Source organism: Salvelinus namaycush, chromosome 11, assembly GCF_016432855.1.
Source record: "Salvelinus namaycush isolate Seneca chromosome 11, SaNama_1.0, whole genome shotgun sequence".
NCBI classification, from domain to species: Eukaryota; Metazoa; Chordata; class Actinopteri; order Salmoniformes; family Salmonidae; genus Salvelinus; species Salvelinus namaycush.
The window spans coordinates 10550336-10558480 of record NC_052317.1 but is presented as its reverse complement, the minus strand read 5'-3'; the positions used below and the strand labels follow the sequence as shown (position 1 = coordinate 10558480).

Here is an 8145-nt window from a genome sequence, read left to right as displayed (position 1 = left end):
TTACTTGAACGTTGCACATGCATTTGACTGCAATGTCTGGATTCTACACCTTCTGTACTCACAGCAACAGGACACAGTTATGCTCATCAAATATGCAAATCCTAGCATTCAGCAGCAGTTTGGCAATCCTGTACTTTTGTTGAGCTGGCCCTTTAAAATGAATGGATCAACTCTTGTTCTCTAAATTGTGCTTTTATATAAAAGGGAGAAAGCAGACCAAAAAATCCAAGTTGGCTATATTATGTGCTAAATAACTGATAACGGATGTTAAGCTTCTACTCAAATCGTACCTAATGTATTTTTCTTGTGTGAAGGCTTCTGTCTTAGTATCTTTGCATTACTATTTGTAAATGAAATGACATTAAATAAAAATCGGAGCATATCAATGTGACTGACCCATTGAATGTTGTTGGCTCGTTGTTTCATTTTTGTACAATGTCTCCATCTGCTGGGCATAAGAGGTATAGAAGCTGTGAAACATGTGCACACACAGTAAGATGTATTGAAATGGTTACTGAAACAGTCACATTCAGGTCTTATATCAGCTCATATATGATAACCACTTATCAACTTTTTGTGGAAAGACTGCATTTAGTCATTTGTCTCTTATCTGCAGTGTTGGGAGTTTCCCAGGTGTCACTGGAAATAACCTTATTCTCCTGGTATTTTTGTTTAATTAGGCAAGTCGGTCATTATTTACTATGACGGCCTACCCCGGCCAAACCCTAACGACGCTGGGCCAATTGTGCGCCACCATATTGGACTCCCAATCTGTTGTGATACAGCCTGGAATCGAACCAGGGTCTGTAGGTTATTGTAAGCAAATTTGATTGAAAACATTGTTGGTGCCTTCCACCCAGGTGTGTGTAGCCAGAGAGGAAGAGGCGAAGCGAGAGGATTTACTCCGCCCAAAATCTGTCCGTGTGAGATAAGCCCTCTTTGTATGGAGGTCTATGAGAGAGAGTCGAATTACGTGAAGCATATTTGATAGAATATACGTTTCGTTACAAATGTTACGGCGACATTGAGAAAAACTACTTTGTTGTGCCTGTTCATGCACGTACCTGCCCTCTCATTGGCTATAATGGTCCCGCCTGATCTCGCCTCCGCCAGCCTGCGGAGAGGACATGTATTTCCATTGTTAGAGCGGTCACTCGACTATCTTCTCAATATAATAATCATTTTTGGTGTAGCTAACTAAGGTACTGGCCGTGTCAAAACCGCAATGCATCATGGGTAAATTTTCACTGATTGATCTACAAACAATAATTAATAGTTATTTATGATACAAGGTTCTGCACCCCTACTTCCTGTGGCTATGCACTCCTAAACAACGTAATTTTTAAAAACTTGTAAAGTCTACACATTAGTCCACTCTGTTTGTAACATATTCTAGTTTTTTTTTAAACATAACTGTATTGAGATCAAATGTTTAATTGATGAGAAAATTTGCAGAATGTCTACCAAAATCCCTCTTTCTCCAGCGTCTCCCACTGCCGGACATTGGGCTTCCTCATCACCATATTTGGTGGTGACTGGAAACGCCAAACAATTTTTCTATTTGTGTTGGGGTTATATGGCGCTTCAAAACTAAGACTTACGACTTAAGTGTTTTCAAGACAACTGGGAACTCGGGGGAAAAAACGAGCTCCGACCAGAATTATACTTTTTTGAACGATCATCCAACTCCGGCCTCCTTTCTAGAGCTCGTTTTACCTCGTATTTTCTCGAAATCCCAGTTGTCTTGAACGCACCATGAAGGCAACTGGGAACTCCGGGGGAAAAAACGAGGTTGAATCATTCGGTCAGTGATCTTCAGGTCAGAAAGTCGGAGCTCGAGAAAGAGTTGGATGATCGTTGAAATCAAATTTTCCCAATCGGAGCTCGTTTTTTGTCAAGGGTACATTTTGCCTGTATAGAGAAAATATTTAAAGAGTCTGAATAAGAATACAATTGAATAAAGCCAAAGAAAAATAACAAACATAAGTACCTATGCTGTCAATGTTGTAAGATTGATGTAATTCTCTCCATGTCAGCAAGTTCCCTGCATAGACCTAACCACATATCTTTTGAGAGTGCATGTTCATTTTTACAGTATTTTTTTACTTATTATTATTATTTATATTTATTTAACTAGGCAAGTCAGTTAAGAACAAATTCTTATTTACAATGACGGCCTACCAAAAGGCCTCCTGCGTGGGATGGTGGCTGGGATTAAAAATACATGTCAAAAAAAATATATAGGACAAAACACACATCACGACAAGAGACACTACATAAAGAGACCTAAGACGACAATATATTATGTCAGCAGCACATGACAACACAGCATGGTAGCAACACAACATGGTAGCAGCACAAAACAGGGTACAAACATTGTTGGGCACAGACAACAGCACAAAGGGCAAGAAGGTAGAGACAACAATACATCACGCAAAGCAGCCACAACTGTCAGTAAGAGTGTCCATGATTGAGTCTTTGAATGAAGAGATTGAGATATAACTGTCCAGTTTGAACTGAAAAGATGAGCATTGGTGGCAAATCTGATGGCCGAATGGTAAAGAACATCTAGCCACTCGAGAGGACCCTTACCTGCTGATCTATAAATTACGTCTACATAATCTAGCATGGGTCGGATGGTCATCTGAATCTGTGTTAGTTTGGCAGCTGGAGTGAAAGAGGAGCGATTACGATAGAGGAAAACAAGTCTAGATTTAACTTTAGCCTGCAGCTTTGATATGTGCTGAGAGAAGGACAGTGTACCATCTAGCCATACTCCCAAGTACTTGTAGGAGGGGAGTACCTCAAACTGGTTGGTGGTTTCTTGGGGTCAAGTTTAAGGAGCTCCTTTAGCACCTCGGACTCAGTGACCACCTGCAGGGAGAAACTTTGTAGCAGGGCAGGGATTATTGAGGTGGAGTAACTCTGCAAATCATGGTCGAACCAGGGGCTGAACCTGTTTTAAATTTAAATTTTCTTTATGGGGGCGTGTTTGTTAACAATATCACTGAAGATATCAAAAAAGAAGGTCCAAGCTTCGACAGAAGGGATCAAGCTGATTCTATACCAATTTACAGAGGCCAGGTCATGAAGGAAGGCTTGCTCATTAAAGTTTTTTAGCAAGCATCTATGACAAATCAGGACAGGTCGTTTCACTGAGCAGCCATTATGAACACAGGCTGTAAAACAGTGATCACTAAGGGCGTTACAGAAAACACTAGACTGGTACATATCAGGATTATTTGTGAGGATAACATTGAGAAGAGTAGCCTTTTCTGGGTGTTTGGAGTCATACTTTACAGGATTGGTAATAATCTGAGAAAGATTTAGGGAGTCCCATTGCTTTAGGACTTGGTCAGGTGGTTTAAGCATGTCCCAGTTTAGGTCACCTAGCAGGACAAATTCAGACTTAGTGTAAGGGGCCAGAAGAGAGCTTAGGGCAGGTAGGGTACAGGGTGGTGCTGATGGAGGATGATAACACCCCTCAACAGTCAACAAAGAGATATTTGAAAGTTTAATGCTTAAAAAAACAGAGAAACAAATTGTTTGGGGACAGACTTGGTGGCTACAAGCGAGCACTGAAGGTGATCCTTGGTAAAGATTGCCACTCCCCCGCCTTTGGAAGATCTGTCTTGCCGAAAAAGGTAATAGCCAGAAAGGTTAACATCAGTATTCAAAATACTCTTTCTGAACCACATCTCAGTAATGACTAACATCTGGATTGGAGCTGGGAACCAACACTTTCAATTCATCAATTTTAGGTAATAAGATTCTAGTGTTAATGTGCAGAAAACCCAGGCTTTTACAAGAGCAGAAATCAGTGAAACATATCAGAGCACAAGTCAATTGGGGCTAGCGACAGTAGATAGGCCAGGGTATACATGCACATTTCCATATATCATCAACAGTAATACAATCGAGGCACGGCAGAGGACAGGGAGAGCTCCGCAGTGTTGATTTATGACATTTGAATGTGCATTAGATGGCAACAGGATCATATTGTACAGCAATTTTGTCAGGTAACATGAATACAAAGCCGGCGAGAGGTGGTTAGAATTGGATGGGGGGCCAAAAGTTAGTGTAACCAATAGAGAGTCAGAGTCCCAAGTGTGGGAACAAACAGTCTGTCCCACGTTAGAGTAAACAAGAATGTTCATAGTCAACAAAGCATGCAGGAGTCATGAGGCAAAATGTACACACACAGTGCCTGTGTGCTGAAGGCAAGTGAAAGCTTGGTAGGGAGGGGGGAGTGTGGTGGGGGTACCTCTACCAGACAGGGGGAGACAAGCCAGGACAGACGGTGAACAGATCGCCAGGTGGAATCCAAGCAGCAGTGCAGTGGGAGTAGGTGTCACACCCACTTGGGACAAGCTTTATTTCTGGAGGAGGCATTTCCTTGCTGCTGCTAAAAGATAATCTATCAATTTAAGTGGAGAGGATTGGAGTGTCTCCACAGGAACAATACCTAGGAGGAAATTACATGGATCTGGTTGAATAATGCCTGTGATGTCCTGTATAACATGATTCACCCTGCCATGAGTTCCTAAGATTATTCAAAGAGGATATTTGCATGGCCATTGTGGATTTTAGAAAATATTCAAATAAAGGCTGTGTTTTGTGTAGGCTTACCCTGGCCTGGCGTTTTGATAACCGTGTTAATCTCTCCCAGACAAGGTGACTTTTATTAATCTATTTGCCTGTATTTACCCCCCAAAAATGAAATATGATATTTAGCTGCTATCATAGAGAACTACAAATGCCTGTCTCAAGCTTCACATCACTCACCAAGGCCCATGGTCATCTGGATGAGACTGCCAAATCGAGGCTAAGGTAAGAATCTCCCGGGCTTTTAATAAACATTTAGTCATTCATAAATTGGCTAAAGTTGTTTTAAATGGACAATTCTGTTAACTTTCTTGGTCAAGTTTTATATTGAAAAATGCCTGCTATCTAGCTAGCTCATAGTTAGCAACATTAGCCTGGCTAGATGGCTACATTAGCCATCTATTTGACTAGCCATTTAAATAGATGAGAAATTCATAAAAACAAGTTTAACTTTCTTTGGCTTTTATAAACCAACAATCTAGCTTGCTAGCTAACTTAGATGGCGAAGCTAGGGCTAGGCATTCTTGATAATGTTTGTGTCTGGGTGAGTGGTGGGTAGCCTACTTCAAGTACTACATGACTTGTAGCTACCCCAACTAGCTGTATTATTTTAGTCTGGCTTTTTGAGAGGTTTCAGAGATGGACTGATTTGCATCATCTCTTTAGTCAACAGTGTGGTTACTTTACTGCTGGAATCCATTGATATGTTTGCTGTTACCCTCTGGACAGCTGATCATTAGTATTGCTAGCCTAGTAGACAAGGTTATGTAACCTTATTTAGTCCTACCTGTTATGGTGGGTTTTAAATTAATTGGTATTCACACATTTGTTTTTTAGGTAAATTATTGTCATGTTCTATTCCAGAACCAGTGGGTGTCCCTGAGGCTTACCACCTCTCAATTAGGTAAGCTGTTTCAACCTGGAACACTATTCTCCTGCTTTGGTCTGTTTCAGTCATTGCAGGAAGTCCTGAAGAGCAGGACTGTGTGAAGGGTTTTTATCCCAGCCCAGCTCTAACACCTGACTCATGTTAAATAATCAACATACCGAATCACGGAGATAGACTATGTAAAAAAAAAAAGAAAAAAAGAAGGCCCTTCCTTTCAGGCCTGGCGCACCCCCACATGTGCATTTGATTTATGGCCGATTAGATAAGATAATCGGGACTGGCAGCTCTAATTAGCCTCTCTCTCTCTCTGTTAAGATGCTGACATCTTATTTGTAGTAGTTATGTGTGAATATAAGTACATGTAATGCTATGCTATGTACAGATCCAATTTCATAGCTCCATTACCACTGTTGACATGTTTGTACATGTTCCTTTCCTTTAGAAACCACAATGTTCACTTCTGTGTGTGTTAATGTGGGGTGGCGAACTAGAGAATGAAACTCTGGAAATGGACACATCTGCCTGGTTCTTGTCGGACCGCCAGACCAATGTGGAGTCAGCATTAAGGCACTAGTGGGTGAGGGCATCTACAGCCAACCGCTCAGACGGCTCCAGCTAGCTGTTTTTACACGGTCTTTCATTTCGCAGGATTTAGCGACCAACAGTTTTTTTTTCAGGCTATGGTTTGTAATCAGGTATGGGCTGGGCTGGAACAAAAGCTTATACACAGTCCAGGCAATCAGATCTAGAGCAGTCCACCCATGTGTAGACTAATGTACTGGCCCGTGTGGTACAGTCTTTCATATGTGTAGTAGTTTGTTGCATCATATTGCTTAGTTTTCATTTGTTTCAACTTTGAATTCAATCTAAACCACAGATTAACTTCCTCCATTTTGTATTTTACCTTTGTATAGATGCAGACCCAAAGACACTCAAGTCTCCAATTGTCCCAGTAATAGTTGATGTACAGGCCTAAGTGACCATACACAATGGACCTACAGCTGGGGTGAGATTATTCCATCATTCACACACAGTAGACCTGGTGTAAACGTGGTCAACAAAATGCTGTCCTCAACGCTTAAATTGTATTGTCTATGGCAAAACAAATTGGAAATGCTGTGATCACTAAGAAATGACGTTGAGGGACACACGCTGAGACCCCGAGTATGACTGGACAGATTTGTGACAACGACCTAAAAGGGGTGCAGAAGCACACCAGCACCCCATTTTATGTTTATTCCATGGCCAACCATCCCTCTAGCTACCCCTTATTCCACATCTATGCCTTTTCTGCCTCAACTTCAGACACTTGGGATCTCTCCATCGTATCTCTATAAACCCACCCTACCTTCACCCATTTTTTCTATGCTGCTTCCTACACTGGTTCTTCTCCTGATTTGATAACGTCTAAACTCAGTAACATGTTTAAAAGTGTACTGTTTTTGCTACCTTTTTTCACCTGTGTAATGCTGTCCTCCTGCTTATTGTAGGGGTTCAGACCGAATGCAGTGGTAAATGTGCTGCTCACAATTGACAGCAGCAACATGGACCTTTTACATTGACATGATTGGTGTTTATATACAGTAGCTGCATTTGGGCATGGCTTCCTGTTTTGAGTCTGGTAAGTGGGTTTCTCATCCTGCTGGAGTTGACCTAGTAATTTATATAAAAGCGACCTTACGCATCCAGTTTTTCCATTTGTAACTCACCTACCAAAATCACAATGTGCTGTTTTACGTTGCGTTATTTGTGCTGGTCTAACTACTCAAATGGAAAAGAAGAAGAACCTTTGCACTCTCGGATAGTTATTTAATGTCCCAGGTTTCCGGCATTGATGAATATAATTTAGTGTTTACCTAAATTCAAATGTTTTATATGTTGTGTATAAAAGGCATATGTATGCATTGTTTAATATACTGAACAAAAATATAAACGCAACGTAAAGTGTTGGTCCCATGTTTCATGAGCTGAAATAAAAGATCCTGCACAAAAACAATATCTATTTACATCCCTGTTAGTGAGCATTTCTCCTTTCCCAAGATAATCCATCCATCTGAAAAGGGCGGCATATCAAGAAGATGATTAAACAGTGTAATCATTACACAGGTGTACGTTGTGCTGGGGACAATAAAATGTGCAGTTTTGTCACACAACACAATGTCCACCAGAACGGTTGCCAGATAATTAATTTCTCTACCATAAACTGCATCAAACGTCATTCTAGAGAATTTAGCATTATTTATTAAAAATGTTTAACTAGGCAAGTCAGATAAGAACAAATTCTTATTTACAATGATGGCCAAACCCGGGGACGCTGGGCCAATTGTGCGCTGCCCTATGGGACTCCCAATCACGGCCGGATGTAATACAGCCAGGATTTGAACCAGGGACTGTAGTGATGCCTCTTGCACTGAGTTGCAGTGCCTTAGACCACTGCGACACTCGGGAGCCCAGTACGTCCAACCTGCCTCACAACTGCAGACCACGTGTAACCACGCCAGCCCAGGACCTCCACATCTGACTTTTTCACCAGCGAGATTGTCTGAGACCAGCCAGCCGGACAGCTGATGAAACTGTGAGTTTGCACAATGGAAGAATTTCTGCACAAACTCTAAGAAACAGTCTCAGGGAAGATCATCTGCATGCTCGTT

The 8145-nt window shown here is 41.4% G+C and overlaps 1 long non-coding RNA gene across 2 annotated transcripts; it reads left to right on the top strand.

The window, feature by feature from the left end:
* The first annotated feature begins 4282 nt into the window (after nt 1-4282).
* LOC120055505 lies at nt 4283-7478 on the top strand. 2 transcript variants are annotated; one of them, XR_005477693.1, is made up of 4 exons: nt 4283-4830; nt 5443-5509; nt 5937-6071; nt 6409-7478. It is a non-coding gene; the product is annotated as an uncharacterized LOC120055505 (long non-coding RNA). The 2 variants fall into 2 exon arrangements; XR_005477692.1 differs by having other exon boundaries at nt 5937-7478.
* Nucleotides 7479-8145: the final 667 nt, after the last annotated feature.